The sequence below is a fragment of the Carcharodon carcharias genome, chromosome 8 (assembly GCF_017639515.1).
Source record: "Carcharodon carcharias isolate sCarCar2 chromosome 8, sCarCar2.pri, whole genome shotgun sequence".
Taxonomy (NCBI): Eukaryota; Metazoa; Chordata; class Chondrichthyes; order Lamniformes; family Lamnidae; genus Carcharodon; species Carcharodon carcharias.
In genome coordinates, this window is record NC_054474.1 from 41,195,193 (window position 1) to 41,211,139 (window position 15,947).

Consider the following 15,947-nt stretch of genomic DNA (forward strand, 5'->3'; position numbering starts at 1 on the left):
GGCAAGATAATCTCAAATTTCAACTGTGATAGCCTTTAAGCTTTACAACCACAATCAAGTTTGTGGTGAGAAAGTTCAAAGAAGGCTTGATGCCCAAGAAAGAAGACCATTCACATCGTATTGTAAGCTAAAAGGTAACAAATTATTTTGGGAAGCTTTTAATGCTCTCTTACAAACCAGTTGAATATAAGCTAAAATCTAGTTCTTATTTGTTTTCTTAAACATGCTAATCATTGGGTTTGTTAATAATGGTGTAGTCTAACTGTTCATTTCCATTTTTCTTCTTGGAATATACATAGCTTGCACAGAAGGCTTTTGTGACAGGAACTTCCTGTCAACAATAGGAAGTGCTTACAAGAAGAACTTCCTGACAATATTTGGTACTTTCTGAAAACTCTCAAGATGTGTTGTCAACCGGAGGTATCTAAACCAAAGTTACAGCACTACTGGCCAATAAGAATCTATTATGCCTGAGCTCTAATCTTGAGTAGAGGTTGCTTGTGGTTTTTAACACCTGTAGTCTTGTAGAACTGGCCTAAAGTAGCACATGGCCATGGCGATTAATTGAGATTCTCAATGATTTAAAGTCCAACAGACTCCATTAAAATGCACAATTTAGAATATGCTCTCAGTTCATTTTGATGCACTAGATCTCATGTTAAATAAGTCCTGTATATCCACAAGGGAAGCAAAGCTCCTTTTTTCCATTTTTGTATTCACTGGCAGTAATAAACACTTCTGGGTCAGATTTGCTGTGGCTTCGGGCTGACTGGGTTTCACAGCATTGTGCCGTGTTGAAACCTTGAATAGCGTCTCCAATAAACCACACCTGCATCAAATAACATGACTAGTTTAAAATGGCCCTAATCCTGGCTGCCTTCAAAACGTATTGCCAGATAAAATACAACCTAGAATTGCGAGAAATTATAAAACAGGGTTCATTTATTTAACTGTTTATATTAAACCACAGTAGTTATCCCTTGCCTTGAAGTAAACTGTCAACAGATGTTGACTCCATTGCATTGTCTTAGTATTGCTGTTGTATGGGTCAGTATGTTGGATCGCTGCATTACTTTCACTGGTTCTCACTAAAACAATTGGAATGCCTGGGATAACAGCCACCAGCATCTCTCCCTGGGCATAGATTATTTTGGGGTGGGGGGGTGGGGAGTGTGTAAATTACGTGTGAGTATCTGTTCTATTTAAGAGGTTTCTTGTTTGGTAAACTGAGCCTGTACCTGCATTTCGCAACATGATGTGCCAAAAATGAGTAGAGATGGAGTAAGCCTGGAAGAACCTCTACCGTCCATAACCAGGAAGACTCATTCTCCCTTGTTTCTCTCTAGACATTTAGTTTAGGGTGATTCCTATATAACTGTCATGTGATGTTGTCAAGGCTACCAGTGTCCCCATAAATATGCTTCTGTACCAATACTTCAACAAAGTACAAAAAAAGGTAATTTTATATATTTCCACTGAAGTTTACCATTCCAGCTTATTATGATATTGATATTCTACAGCTCATGAACATAAGTTTCATGTGTGAAAATGACACCAAATAAAAGAAAGTTGAAATAGGCAACATAAGACGTTGGATCCATCATCCATTGACTGATGCCAAGCCTGTTGTATGAATATATTTAGATCAAAACCAGACTCTTTGACAATTTAATATAGCTGATTTAATACCAGTGCCCTTGAACATAGATATCTCATGGGCCTTTGCACAGGTTAGTTGATAAATTCATTGCATGATGTGGTATTAAGCCACACAGACTAGTAAAGTTCTTTGTTTGATTCCCTGGGTTGTGCTGATCTCAGCCAGAGTAGTAGCAGGTGAGTTGCAATTGGCCTGCAGTGCCCCTGAGCTGGGAAAGGAAGAAAAAAATAAATTTATCATTCTTGATTAGTGTCTAATGGATGTACAGATAGAGTGAGGTTAAAGCTCAGAAGTTAAACTTACCCTTGTCAAATTGCCATAGTACTCACTGTCTCAGTTCACATTTGTAGATTGGCTACTTGGACTTGGTGTGGTGTCTGGCAAAGTATGAGTCACTGTCTTCAAAAGAGGAGCGAGGAGAAATTTAGGGGAAAAGGGCATCAAGTGTCAGTGTCCTTCAACAGGAACATCACCAGTTTTTAAAAAAAAAAGTCTAACTGTTCCTGCACTTTGTCTCTGATTTATGCATAACTTCGAAGAGACACCTTACTATGACCATATACTTAGTGTTAGCTAGCGCATATACTGCGACTGTAGAGATTGTTATTAGTAGTTGTTAATTGCGAAGATTAGCATCCCTTGCTTCCTGTAGAGATTGGAGTCCCTGAAAACCATAAAAACCCTGAGAGAGATTTCAATTGTTGTCACATTAACAATTAAATGTGGCAAGGTACTGTGATTTCAAATTGACCCTGTTGCTTCATTACATTACCACCTGAGGCAGCCTGAAAAGAATGGAACACATAGTCAATGAACTGGACCCTCAAAATCAAAAGCTAGAACATTTTTACAAAGAGAAGTGCTAGTTCAAGGGAAATGCAATTGGAGGTATCAGTTTCCCTAGAGTCATTTCAATTCTGAAAGGGATCAAATTGAATTCCTTAATAAGAAGCTAGAAGGAAATAGCAACATTTCTACAAGGAGCCTGTCTTTCAATAAAATAAGACATACATGGCATTCTCTTTATGATCTATCAGCTCCCCAGCAATTCCTATATAATAAATCGTCTTGGAAGTAATGAAGACATCAATCAACGGATATTTGTTTGCGTTGGCCCATAGTCAATAATGTCTTTAAAACATATGCGATCCATTTCTTTCAAGAAAAGCTATTAGGTGAAACCATCACTGAAGTAAATGTCACTTTAATGTGAGCATGCAAGGTCCTGTATTTCTATCAGTGCCCAGGTGCTTGGTCTCCCTGGACTAAACACCACCTGTAGTTGAGAGCACAATGACCTCCTCCCAGGCTTCTGCCATTATAGCTCTGAGTTCATCACAAGTGGATGCATGAAAATGACCCGGGCATGACTGTTCCTCTGATATTCTCAATTCTCCTCCTTTGGGAAGACCATTGGCCATCTCCCCACAACTGAGAAATTCCATTCTAGAGGAAACTGCTCTGTGTTCCTGGCAGTCATAGAATTGTGCAGTGTTCTTCTAGGTGTAATCATGCACTAGAAAAGAGTTCTTGCTTTTACTAGTAGCTAACCATTGTGTTAGAGTGAAATCGCAGCCTGTAAAGTGTGTAGCTCACTTTAACTTGTTATGCGTACAGTTGAATTAATTACTAGCTAACCTATTGAAAAACCACCAGAGTGTTACTGGGAAGCCCATATTACATTTTCTCTTTTTTTCTCCTCTCAGTCAATGTTGTTGATGTTCCACTCTGGATCTCCAATTCATGCAATGATCTGCCTTCCCAATTGCTGCACTCTAAAACTGGCAGTGGAAATCACATGGCTGTGCACTTAAACCCAAAAGAAAGTTGGTATGGGGAAAAAGAATGGTGATTGTGTTGTGAAAAAAACCACAGGCTGATTTTAAACTCCTGTGGAGCACAAGTGCACCAACTGTTAGGTTATTTATGAAACCCTCAAAAGTAGTTCTTTACGGACTCCTGCTTGTCCCAATGGTTGTCACCCTGAATCTTATCACCCAGAGTCTTGCAACAAGAGGATAACAACCTAAATGTGTCCAACTTAAATGCAATTTATTGGTACATTACAGTGTACAGTTTATATTCTTTCAGGCTTCTCAATGTATATCTGTGTCCATTTAGGCTCCATTTGTTCACTCTCAGCTGAATAACTTCTCATACTTAGGATAAAAATTGTGCTTATTAACAAAACCAGTATAAGATTCTAATCAATTTGACACTTCAGATATGGTTTAAAGGATTTATGTGTATTAAGGCTGATCTGTCCATTTTGTAAATCAAAAATGGGTTTCCAAACAATGGGCTTTGAGTTAGTAATTTTGGAAAGATGTGTAAAAAATCTAGTGTGGAAATCATGTACCCAAATTTATTTAGGGAGAATGAAAAACAGAAATTGAGAAAATAAGGTGGGAAGAATCTCTTTAGTCAAAGAGTGATTTATGTTTTGTTAATCTCTTGTTCAGGATAGGAGAAGCAGAAATATGCAGCTGGATGTGTTAGTGTGATGGGGAAGGTGAGCTGATAATTTTTTGGACAACATATCCTAGGGCAGGATCTTCTGGTTGGTGAGCAGGGGTGGGGCCAGCTCACTGACACGTAAAATGATGCTGGGTGACATCGGGTGGAACTATTAAGTTCATTAAGGCCGTTAGAAAACTAATTCAGCTCATTAATGGACCTGCCCGTCCAACTTTAAGGTTGGCGGGCAGGCCGGGAGCCCAGGCGGGCTTGTGAAAAAACATGAAACCTCATCCACTGGTGGGATGACGTTTCATGAAGGCATTTAAATTTTAATGGAAGGTTTAAATACAAATTATGGACAGTGTCACATGAGGGGACATGGCATGGAACATTTTTAAACTCCTTTATTAAAAGTTAAAAATCTGAGCTGATCTCCCTGAGGCAGCACTTAGCCTCAGGGAGATCTGTGTGCTATTTCGCGCACAAGAGCACACTCCTGGCTGACGGAATCCCACCCCACCACCCGCACAGGAAGCGCATAGCGCTTCCTGGTGGATGTCACGCTGGGTGGGCCTTAATTGACCCGCCCACATAAAATTGCAGCGTGCCCCTGACTGGGGCCGCCGATCGGGAATCCGCCCACCACCCCCCCCAATCCCCCAGATGGGGGAAAATTTTGCCCTAGGGTTCTAAGATTGTAGAAATCCAGTTTATAATGCCGTTGATCAAGACAAAACGGTAAACTGTTTTTGGAGTAAATACCTCAACTTTATTTTAATCTGTCTCATAAACATTCAAGGTCTTCATTTATTTAAATACATTAAAAGATTTATCAAAACCACTTCTAAATGTGGCTTTTATAGATTGAAAAACCATGTTTTATTGTAAACACATTCATACACACTCAAGGTTAGACCCCTGTGAATGCTGGCAGACCATGTTCTCATAAGTAATGGGGAATGACACAAGTGTAGTTGTAATTCCAGGATAATTATCTGGATTACAGTGCTGAGGAGTACATAATTCAAAGTATACATATATAGATACCAGAAACAATAACGAAGGGCATATGCCCTGTTTCTGCATATCCCTCCATTTTTCCCTCTCAACCTCTCTGATTGAAAATGGGCAGCGAATCTCATGAACATATAAACAAACATTATGTAAATAAAAGCCCAAATCCTTAAATTTAAAAAGGAAAATAGATGATAGGTATTGCAGACCAAAGCTAGATTACTCTCTTCTTGTGATCAAACAGGCATAAACCATTGTGAGAGGGAAAGTGTTGGGGGAGTATTGAAGCTGGTTGCCTGCCAGGTTGTTTGTTTGGGGAATGGCCCATATTCGTGTAGGGGTGGGGGGGACAGAGAGAGAGGACGGTGGTGGTAGGGGCAAAGAAAGGGCAACTAAACATTTTAAGAGAAAAAAAATGAGGGGTTTCGGAGTCCAGTCTGTTAGCATGCTGTTGATTCATGCCTGGGACCTGGGTTTGAATTAGACTTGCTCAGTTCTTAATGGGAGCGGATGCACAAAGTGTAACCGTAATTCGAAACAACATTTGCAATGTTTCTGACAGTCATATTGATAGCTGGTGTGCGAAATAAAAAGCCACACTTGTACAGTAGTAGCCTTCTTTCTAAGGTTGGGCTTGAAGCTGGGAGACCTTTTTACATCTAACTTAGCTGCTCCCAGGTCAGACACAGTATAAGTTGTCAAAAAATGGAAAATGTTTCAGGCTTGCATTGATTAGTAAAAAGGTTTCCAAAAAAAACAAACTTTTTTTTCTGAATATGGCGCTCTGGAGGTCATGAGAACATATGAAATAGGAGCAGGGCCAAGCGAACCCTCAAGCCTGCTCAGCCATTTTATAAAATCGTGGCTAATTTGATCTCGTCCTCACTCTACTTTCCTGCCTGCTCCCCATAACCCTTGACATTCCTATTGTTCAAAATCTGCCTATTTCATACTTCAATATATTCAATGACTCAGCCTCCACAGCTTTCTCGGGTAGAGAATACCAAAGGTCAGAAATATCTATCACACTGGACTGCCATGAATCATACTGACTTTATGGTTTCTGAAACTTCTTTCCTTCAAAAAGGTTGGTAATAATCCCTCCAAACACCTGCAGTGTGACTTACTCAGGCCTGGTTACCTCATCTTATCTCGGCTGTTAGATTCCCAGTGTGTATTCCTGGAATGCATTCCTATCACATCTAGCTGAGATGTAGGCAGTCTTTGTTACTTCTCAAGATATATAGAAAGGAAATGCAGTGTTTGGAAAGACATTCGGTTTAATAAGAGTCTCTGCAGTGCACATAATGATGAACATGCAAAAGTGAGTTAGAGAGTTTGCTCTGATCGAGGGGTTTAGGTGGTTTATGTGGAGTGTGAGGAATTCTGGGAGCAAGTTGCAACCAATAATCTGATTGAGTGGTTCAGACAGTTTGTGTGTATATAATGACATATTAAAAGTGCATTTCAGACCGGAATCTAATTCAGAGATACCTATTGGTTTTCAAGTGTAATAACAGGCACCCAGGAGGGTACCACAGGCACAGGAGTTTGTTAATAAGCTGAGCAGTGTATAGTTTTCACCTGATTCCTCTTGATCAGATTCTAGCCTTTAAGTTGCTTCCTATCTGTTACTTTTTAAAGATATGTGCTGTTTTAAGAGATGATTTCATTTGTGAAATTTATTTTTAAACTGGTAGATCTGAGTGCAGACACTGTCTGCCAGTGCATCACTGATGTCAGATGGTGCTTGCAACTCAGGATTGTGAAGGTATCACTGCATTTTATTGCAAAATAACTTGCAACAAAGAAATTCTAACACCAGTGTAATAAATATAAAAAAGAATACAACAATGCTTCATCAAGAAGGGGTAGCCAGTGTGTCTAACATTGTGATTGTTTGTTATCGGTTTCCAGTTGTAGGATATGTAGACTAGTACATATATTTCACACTTGATCATTAATTTGGAGTCATTACACAAGCCTTTTGAATGGTCAGCATATGGCCAATACTAACAAATTGAAGAAACTGATAAAATTACAGATGTTTCAGAATACAGATGTTTCAGAATGGAAATTCTGCATCAGTTTCTTAAATGGTGTCAGATTTAGACTCTCTAGATCGATTACCTGTGCTTGCTGTATTAATGTAAAGGGCATATAGATTCGGTAATGTAGTGTAAACACAGATATAGACAACGTTTTAAAAAACAGTTTTCCATATTCAGGTTCTGTTAGACTGTAGCAACAGTATGTACCATAGGAACTACAGACCTTACTGAACACACTGCCTTTTACCAGTGCTTGTTTCAATGTGCTTAAATAGTTAACAATATATTCACATACGCTGTTTGCTGATACTGTATACCAATCCTAGACCATACTGCCTGCTGAGTAGTTTCTTCCGTCATATGTACTCATTACAGAAAACGCAAAAGAAAGGAATCTTGTCTGTTGTCCAAGTTAAGTTGCTGTCTGCGCTGTATGTAAAATATTAAAACTCAGTGTGAGCTCTTGGGGGGTCACACAATTATGGCAAACGGGAGGCCTTGTGTGTCTTTTGTTTCAAGGAAAAGCGATGTGCCATTTGTTAATAATAAAGAGAATAATGGAGATATATATAAAGAAGAAATGCTATTTTAAATTATTTTTGGCTTTTTTTTGCAATATTTATTTTCTTGTATTAGAGTACTTATAAATCCTTTGTAGAGAAGAAATGTATTTTCCATTAGTGCAAAAGGAATCGTATAAACTGCAGACCTATTAATCTTTTGTACATTTTCCATGTCAGCGACCTTTAAAGCAATATGATGTATCAGAAGTTGTGTACTTTGTGTAACTGCATTTCTGTTATTATTGACTTGGAATTGCTAAGTTCTCTAATTGACCCATTTTGGATTTCAATTGGAGTAAAGTTGCATTTCAGAGTCTTGAGAGAGTGAGACCCTCAACAGAGATACAGAAAGATCTTGTACAGAGAGAGAAAGACTGAACAGAGAGGGACCCTGTGCACAAAGAGAAAGAAATCGCTGATTACTGAGTTTGATAACTTGGCATTTGTCAGTTCATTGGCAGCATACAATCAATAAAGCAGTGTTTTACAAGTAAACAGTTGTCTTCCTTTTCTTTCACCTACTTCTTTCTCTTCTAATTCTAAAGCCGAGGAGTTATGCTAGTTGTACGTTTTTTTTTAATTCATTCATAGGCCAGCATTTATTGCCCATCCCTAATTGCCCTTGAGAAGGTGGTGGTGAACTGCTGCCTTGAACCGCTGCAGTCCATTTGGTATAGGTACACCCAAGTGCTGTTGGAGAAGGAGTTCCAGGATTTTGACCCAATGACAGTAAAGGAATGGCAATATAGTTCCAAGTCAGGGTGGTGAGTGGCTTGGAGGGGAACTTCCAAGTGCTGGTGTTTTGATGTGACTGCTGCCCTTGTCCTTCTAGATGGTAGCACTTGTTTGTTTGGAAGGTGCTGTCTAAGGAGCCTTAGTGTGTTCTTGCAGTGCATCTTGTAGATGGCGCACACCCCTACCACTCCCACTGTGGAAGGAGTGAATGTTTGTGGATGTGCCAATCAAGTGGGCTGCTTTGTCCTGGAATGTGTCAAGCTTCCTGAGCATTGTTCAAGCTGCACTCATCCTGACAAGTGAAGAGTATTCCATCACACTCCTGATTTATGCCTTGTAGATGGTAGACAGGCTTTGGGGATTCGGGAGATGAGTTACTCACTGCAATAATCCTAGCTTCTGAACTGCTCTTGTAGCCACAGTATTTATATGGCTAGTCCAGTTCCGTTTCTGGTCAATGGTAACCCCCCAGGATGTTGATAGGAGATTCAGCAATGGTAATGCCATTGAATGTCAAGTGGTGATAGTTAGATTCTCTCTTGTTGGAGACAGTAATTGCCTGGCACTTGTCTGGAGTGAATGTTATTTGCCACTTATCAGCCCAAGCCTGGATATTGTCCAGGCCCTACTTGGACATGGACATGGACTGCTTCAGTACCTGAGTCATTGTAAATGGTGCTGAACATTGCGTAATCATCACAAACATCCCCACTTTCGACCTTATGATGGAAGGAAAGTCATTGATGAAGCTGCTGAAAATGTTGGGCCTAGGACACTACCCTGAGGAACTCCTGCAGTGATGTCCTGGTGCTGAGATGATTGAATTCCAACGACCATAACCATCTTTTGAGGTAGGGATGAATTCAACCAGAAGAGTTTTCCCCCTGATTCCCATTGACTCCTGGTTTGCTAGGGCTCCTTGATACCATGTGTATGGCAAATCATCCAAGAAGACCTTTGTCAGCTGTGAGGTGTGATATAGGGAAGAGTTTTCAATTCCTGTTGGAGGCAGGTCCAGAGGTGGGAAAACCTAACAGTTAATGTCTTAGAGCAGTGTGCTAGTTTGCCAGTACGTTCCCACATCCATGCCATTTTTGTTATGGGAGGAGCTGGGGGACTAACAGCTACCTGCCCTCAAGTGGCGGTTAGCCTTTTAGAACAATTAAGTAGCCTTTAAGGTCACTCAGCAGAAGCCGACTGGAAGTGTGTGGGTCCCCCTCTGAAGCCGAAACATGATCAGGGAACAAAGATGGCCCCGTGGCATTGACTGGCGGCAAAACTCCACCCTGCTAGGGACTGATCCTCTTTGCACCCACCATGGTCCTGAGGCCACAGCTGTGGCAGCTGGCCTTTTTGTGAGGGGTTTGCCCCCTCCATGATGACAACATGGCAGCAATGGCCTTTTTAAATTGAAAGTGTTATTAAACTTCTCTTCACAGGCCACCTCCATCATGCGGAACCCTCTCTCTCACACATTGGTGGCCACTCCTCAGATGGTGGGGCTGCAGATATGTTGTTGCTGCAGGGCCTTGTATTGGCCCTCAGCCTCAGGAGCCTGTCTGCCAGCCTTAATTGAAGGTACATTTCAGGACATCCAGCGGTCATCGAAGACGCTATATAAATTCAATCATGGGATGTTTGTGCCACTGGTAAGTCCACCATTTATTGCCATTCCTAATTACCTTTGAGCTGGATGGACCACCATATTTTTTTAAATACAGTGGCTTGCTAGGCCATTTCAGAGGGCAGTTAAGAATCAGCCACATTGCTATAGATCTGGGGTCACCTATAGACCAGACTGGGTAAGGGCAGCAGATTTCCTTCCCTTAGAGAACCAAATGAGTTTTCATGACAATCCAATAGTTTCATGCTCGCCATTGTTAGCTTATAATCCAGACTTTATGTAATTAATTGAATTTAGATTCCCTAGCCGCTGTTCCCATTGGTGGCAGGGTCGAGAATCAAAGTACGTTGATTTAAGGCGATTGGCAAAAGAACCAAAGGCAACCTAAGGGAAACTTCTATGTAGCAAGTTCTTAAGATCTGGAATGCACTGCCTGAGAGGGTGGTGGAGGCAGATTCAATCCTGGCTTTCAAATGATAATTGGATAATTATCTGTACAGAAAGAAATTGTCAGACTACAGTGAAAAGGTGGGGAAGTGAGAATCGCTTACTTCCCATGAAAAAATGTTTTAAAAAACTAGGTGAGTTACTGATGAGTACCAGAGAGCCAGCACCAACATGATGGGCTGAATAGTCCCTTTTGCCATTTTATGATTCAATGATTTACACTGAGATCCCAGATAAAAAAAATTCCAATGGTATCATGGGTAATGCCACCACTGGTGATGTAAGCCCTGTTACAATGGTTGCTTTGAAAGAATGTCTGACAAGTCCCATTTTCATTGCTTAGAAGAAATTCACCCACGTCATTCTACTACATCGAGCAAAGCTCTGAAACTAGCACAGTGAGAGATTGCTTAATCACATAGATTTGGTCTTTGGAACAATAGTTCATTAGATTAACCTAAAGTACTTGTGTATATAATCTCATGCTTGTGAAAATCTCTGCTTTTGGTGATGTTAACAGTTTTATTAATGCCAGTAGGTGGTGTTTATTGGTGACTCCTGATTCAGTAATTTTAGCATTTAATTTTTAAAACAAGGTTTATGGAGCAAGTTTTAAATCATGATACAACAGGTAGTTTTCTACTTGATGCCCTTGGAACTTTTAAGATTTATTGTGCTTTTTTATTCATTCTGAGATTGAATATTGTGTAATTTATTGCCCATCGCTATTTACTCTTGAGAATTGGTGATGAATCATCTACCTCATTACAACTGAGTAATTTGCTAAGCCATTTCACTGGACACTTAAGGGTCAACCATGTGGGTCTGAATGCACACAAAGGCCAGATGAGACAAGGCCAGCAGGTTCCTTCCCTAAAGGATATTATCAAACCAGTGAGATTTCTACACCAATCTGATAATTTTCTGTTGTAGCCTTCCGTCTCGTATGGTCAACTCTGTATTAAGCATCACCTGGTGTAGTTCAGGAGCCCCACTCTGGCATGGCAGTCATTTTGCTGTAAAGGAAGACAGTGAGATGAAAAGATGCATGACTTTCGCTGGCCTTTGCAATCACTGGGTCTGCTTCTCGGATATTTGAGCTTTCATTTTTGCTTGCCTCTTCCAATGCCCCTCCAAACAGTCAGCCTCCAGAGGTCATGGCCATCAGCAACTGTCTCCTAGTTATTAGCATCAATGTGTACGATCTTCATCTCATTTGCAAGTGTCCTTGCAGCAGACGTACTAAAACCCAGGAGGTCATAACCCAGTGGCCAGTTCACCATACAGAACATCTTTTGCTATATAGCAATGATCCATCTGATGAACGTGGCCAAGCCAGCGCAGGCATCGTTGGTTTAGCAATGAGTTCATGGAATTAGCACACTCCAGGGCCTCTGAGTTAGTGATCTTGCCCTGCTAAGAGAAGCCAGATATATGTCTGAGACAGTGAAGGTGGAAACTGTTCAGTTTTTTTTCCTGTCTAGCATATGTTGACCAGGTCTCACCACTGTTGAAGAGTGCACTGAGGAGTAAGTTTGCTAGCTTCGCTGTTCTCAATCAGGTTGCTGTTGTTCCACGCTCTCTTCCCCAACTTGGAGATAACAGCTGAAGTTTTTGCAATGCATGTAATTGTGGTGATTATGGTTATATGTAATATATGTTTAAGAAGGATGTTATAAAGGAAGATCACATCCTGTAACAAATAGAGGAGTAGCACAGGCTACCTCTATAGTCAGCAGTCTGTAGTTAGAAGGAGAAGTGTGGAGATGGGGTTTGATGTAGAAGCACACAAATGTAGCTGCTGAGTACCTTGCAAATAAACAGAATGTGTTCCACCTAAGAAGTGTCTGCTGAACAACTCTATCAACGGTACCAACTCGGCCATCCCACAGCAAGCATGCAACTGGGATTCACAAGCCCCAACAAACTTGCAACGAGGACGCAACAAACTAGTGACAAGAAAAGAAGACAGATACAACGAACCGGCGTCAAGGGTAAAATTAATTAATGGAACAAATAGAGAGAAATGAAATTGGGCTGCACCTCACACAGCAATTGTAAGTAGAATTTCCAAATCGTCGAAGTAATGCCACAATTCGGAAGAAGTGATCCGTTCGACCCAGCCACAGGTGATTGGTCTCATTATATTGAATCCATCGTGTTCTATTTCCAAGCAAATGACATTATAGGGGAAGAGAAGAGGCAGGAGATCCTATTATTTACATGTGGGAATAAAGCCCATGGCTTAATTCAAAGTTTGATGCACCCAGTGCCGCAGATTCGAAAAAAATTTATGAATTGATGGACCTCGTGAAGGGTCATTACCAGCCAAAGCCCTCGGTAACGATGCAACGTTTCAATTTTAATTTAAGGAATAGAGCCTCGGGGGAGACAGTTGCTTGTTATGTGGCAAGTTTGAAACAGTTAACAGAACATTGGGAGTTTGGTACATCTTTAAATGACATGCTCAGGGATTGTTTATTGTGTAGTGTGAATGAGGGCATGATTCAGAAGAGATTACTGTCTGAAGCAAATTTGGCTTTTAAGAAGGCACTGGAGATGGCACTGGCCATGGAAAGCACAGTAAGGGATTCAAAAGGGAGTGCAAAATGGCGCCGTCCTCCGCTTTGGGCGGGAAGCCCCAGACAAATAGGGTGAGAAAATGCAAGACTGTGAAGAAGCGGGAAACAGCCACTGCTGGCAGGAAAATAAAAAGAAATGACTTAGCAATGAAAACAAGGAATAACTGCAGCAGAGGTGGAAACGAGCAGTCTTATAACAATTGGTAGTTTAAAAAAATCGAATGTTTTTATTGTCATTGAAATGGACACATAATGAGACAGTTCAAGGAAAGAATCAGGGAGACTTTCAAACAAAAGAGAGAACCCCGTGAGATTTACAATGTAGAAGAGCCTGGAGCAACAAATTCTGATATTTACTCGTTATTTAATTTGAAGGTTGGAAAGACAGAACCAATATATGTAACAGTGAAAATAAATGGCAGACCTATTAGAATGGAAGTGGACACAGGAGCTACCACTACAGTAATTGGTGAACACCTTCAAATACCTGAATTATGGTGAACATAAATTTGGAAGAAGCTGATGCCAGATTAAAAACATACACTGGTTAAGACGTCCAAGCCAAAGGCATAAGCAGAGTTACTGTCCACTACGGAAGCCAATCAGTAACACTACCTTTAATGGTGATAGCAGGTGAGGGATCAAGCCTCCTGGGACAAAACTGGCTAAAGGAGATTAAGTTAGAATGGGTTGAAATTTTCCAGCTGGAAACAAGTGGGATATCAGAGTTACTACAAGTCCATCATCAAGGATAAACTTAGGAAGATCCAGTGGCTGCAAGCAAAAATTCATGTGGATCCACAGGCAAACCCCCAATTCATGAAGGCAAGATCAGTACCTTATGCACTGCGGGAAAAGATCAACACCAAACTGGACAGATTAGAGAAACTAGGCGTTATACAACTTGTGCAGTTTCAGAATGGGCAAAGCCAATAGCCCCCGTACTTAAACCTGACCAAAGTGTTCAAATTTGTGGAGACTACAAATTGACAGTTAACAAAATGGCTAAGCTAGACAGACACCCCATACCAAAAATCCAAGACCAGTATGCCCAGCTAGCAGGTGGAACCGCCTACACGCTGCTTGATATGAGTCATGCTTATCAACAATTGTAGTTAGAGAAGGCCTCCCAGGAATTTGTCATGATTAATACCCACAAGGGGTTAATCAGAGACTGGACAAGTAGGGACCCAGTCCTATCTCAAGTACAAGAATGAGTGCTTCAAGGTTGGTCACAAGAACCTATGGGCAGAGTTTTCTGTGCCCACCACTGGCAGTGGACATCATAGGTGGCGTACAGAGACAATATGGCCCAATCGGTTTCACGACGGTGTCCCAATCGTCTGCTCAGCCCACCGATGGCAGGCCCTGTTTCCCACCAATGGTCACTGGGAGCTCATTGCAATACATCAGCATATCACCAAAAGATTGTTGGGCCCCTGCCAGATCATCTGTCCATGTCAGTGGGAAAACACGTCGACATGCTTCACAACAGCACATAGGCAACATGCACTTGGCGGCCTGCACTTTGGAGGAACTGGAGGTGAGTGAACAGCAACGTTCTACACAGCTCCCCAGGGTCGCCTGTTGCTTTGCATGGCTTCAGGGGACCGAGGGGCCGGAATGAAGTTGCACCCTGCCATGGAGGTGACTGTTGTTGCAGGGTGGGAGGTTGGCTGGAGACAACTGCTATCCAGCCTCACAGGCGACTATTGTTGGGGGGGTGCCCAGGGACAACTGCTGCCCAGCCACGGAGGCGACTATTGTCAGGTGGGGAGCAACTGCTGCCCTGGCATTGGATCTGGTGCATCAGAAATCGTGATGGGGGGGGCAGGGTAGGCGAGGGAAGTAACCATGCAGTAGGGACACCTGTATAAACTGACCATTCCTCTACCACTAAGACAGATCAGGCACAGCCACAGTGATATGATTGGGGTCGGGCTTCAAGACTGCTGGCCCATGCAAGCTACACGGATGGACCAAAGTGCCACCAAGCGTTCCAGGCCCTACCCTCCCCTGCCCGCCTGCCTACCCGGGCACAGACTGTGAGTCTGCGACCACTTTACTGGACCGCGGAGCAGTTGAACTGCACACGTTGTACAATTTCCTCACCTGCTGGCCATCTAGCAGTTACTGCTGGAAGTGCTCATAGCCTCTTCTAATCTCAGCATCCGTGTCGCAGGTTGCCATGCAGCACACTCATCTGTGACCATCTGAGGGGTGGCCAGCACTCTCTGGGAAGCATTAAGGGGTGGTCACACAGGGCCAGGAAAGGTGCTAAGTACAGCTATGATAACCACGTCTCTCTCTCTTTCATGCTGCAGGAGGACCATGTCAGGATCATGGAGCCTGGTGATCTAGCTGTATGTCCGATGGCCTAAAGGAAGCGAAGAAGATGGAGGAGAGAGCAACTGAGGGACCAGGCCATGCAAAGGCAGGAGCAACAACCTCAGGAAGAAGGGGCTGCTGGGGCTCCCACACATGCTGCCCAGGAGCAACAGTGAGCTGTGGCTTGTTGGCGTCTAGTGACCCCAGTGTCTATAGATGCCCACCTACCATTCCTACAGATGACTGGGAACCAGTGTCGTCAACGACTGCGCATGTCGAGGGACCTGGTCGCTCACATCTGCCACTTACTGCAGGATTTGGCGTCAAAGGGACATGGAGGGCATCCAGTTCCAGTGGCTGTAAAAGTGACCATGGCACTCAATTTCTATGCCAATGTCTCCTTTCAGAGCTCCACAGATGACCTTTGTGGGATTTCACAAGCTGCCACCCACAAATGCATCCATGAGGTCACAGATGCTACCT